This window comes from Triticum aestivum, chromosome 6B (genome assembly GCF_018294505.1).
Source record: "Triticum aestivum cultivar Chinese Spring chromosome 6B, IWGSC CS RefSeq v2.1, whole genome shotgun sequence".
In the NCBI taxonomy this organism is placed as follows: Eukaryota; Viridiplantae; Streptophyta; class Magnoliopsida; order Poales; family Poaceae; genus Triticum; species Triticum aestivum.
Genome location: NC_057810.1, coordinates 723,037,705 through 723,039,722, shown reverse-complemented (window position 1 = coordinate 723,039,722; position 2,018 = coordinate 723,037,705).

Here is a 2,018-nt window from a genome sequence, read left to right as displayed (position 1 = left end):
ACCCCAGCCACTGGAATGCTGACGCGTGGATGCCTTTTGGTCCCGGTTGGTGCCACCAACCGGGACCAAAGGCCCCCCTGCCTGGGCTCGGCCCACCGGCCACGTGGAGGACCATCTGTCCCGGTTCGTGTTAGAACTGGGACTAAAGGGGGGAGGTATTAGTAACGATCCATTAGTCCCGGTTCATGAACCGGGACTAAAGGCCCTTACGAACCGGGACTAATAGGTGTTTTTGTAGTAGTGAATAATTCGTTACAATGTTTACAGGGACGGAGGAAAGATCTCCATGATGTTCAACCACACAGGACGGCCACCCCGAGAGATAAAACATACCTTATTAAGTTGTGAACTTCAACATTTGAGCTCCTAAGTTCATGACCAAATTTACAAAAAGCAAAATCCGACGAGTGATGAATTATTTCATGTATGATAGCTCCGTAAACTGAAGAGTTATCCTTCTTCAAGTCCTCCACCATCACCTTGCAATCTGAGGCCACATGCATGTACCCTAGTGAGTGAGTACAGGCCCAAAGAGAGCGCTGAGCTGTTCAACGTTCAAGTATATGGTTTGGTTTGCTCAAGCCCAATGGACCTAGGGTCGGCCTTGCTCCTTATCTTCGGGTTTGCCGCCCTTCTACTTCAAAGAGAATTTTTTATTTGACCCTTTCTTAAAATACTCATGGCCACTTTGTCGTTGTTAGATTTGCCTCCTCCATGGCCATTTTGTCGTCTAGGCAAATACTCATGCAACTGCTGATGGGATCGTTGGTATTATGGCCAAACAAGAAGACACCCACACCACAACCAACAACGAACAAGCTTGTTTGTTCAGAGGCCATAAGACCTTTAACAGGGGCCTCCCATGACATGTTATAGGCGTCGTTCATACCTGGTTTCATGCTGACGTCGAAGTGGATAGCATAGGTATAGATTCCATTGTCTCCGGGATATAGGCCGAAGACCATAGTGGTTATTGTTGAGTATATGTGTTATGTGCATATTGTGTATTGGGCCCGCCTCCTAGTTCCTTGTATAGTTGAGGTCCGTGGCCCATCTTTGTACATCATATATACGTGCCTATGCACGAAGAGCAAGACATCGTGCAATCATACACTACTAGGGAAAAGCCTAGTAGTAGCGCGGGTTAAATACCTAGTAGTAGCGCAGGCATCCGTGCTACTACTACGACGCGACAACTAACTTGTAGTAGTAGCGCAGGTGCGCCGCGCTACAACTACGTGTGTTAGTAGTAGCGTGGGTGCGATCCGCGCTATTACTATTAAAAACAAAAACAAAAATTTTGAACTCCAAGGCAGGAAACAGGTGGCGTGCCTGCTAAGCTTCGCAGGCCCGCCGCCCGCCACAAGAACGCCACGCGACGCACGTCAGCCCGGCCAGCCTGCCATCCCACGCTCCTGATAGGACGTGACAGTGGGCCGGGCCCGCCACTACCGGGCCTCGGCACGCGGGCGGATCCGCTGCGGCCGAGGTGGGCGGTGCGATTCCCGCGAGCGTTTAAGGTGAAGTATCTTCACGCAGTAATCGGGGGGGGGTCGTGGGGTCATGGACGCAGTTAATCCCACGATACCACGCCCCGCCCCCTCGGCTTCGCAGCCCGAGGGCTATAAGCAGGGGGAGGAAGGGGAGCGGCGGAGCACGCGCGCCCTCCTCCCCACACTCTCTTCCTCCTCTTGCTCTCTCCGCCACTACTGCTGATGCTGCTTTAGTGCTCGCCATGGTGCTCCTCCTCCCCTCGCAGGTCCATCCGAGGCCATGGCGCGCGAGATGGGCGGCGACTGGGACGGCTCGACGGTGATCGAAGACCACCTCACCTTCCTCCGGAACACGCGCCAGATGCCCAACGCGGCCTTCATCAAGGCGCGGGTGCCACCGGCGGAGGAGATTTCGCCGCTGGGTCGTCTTCCGCTCGCACTTCCTCCGCGGCTTCGGCCTTCCGGCGAGCGGCTTCCTCCGCTCGTTCATGGACTTCAACTACCTCCAGCCGCATCACCTGACGC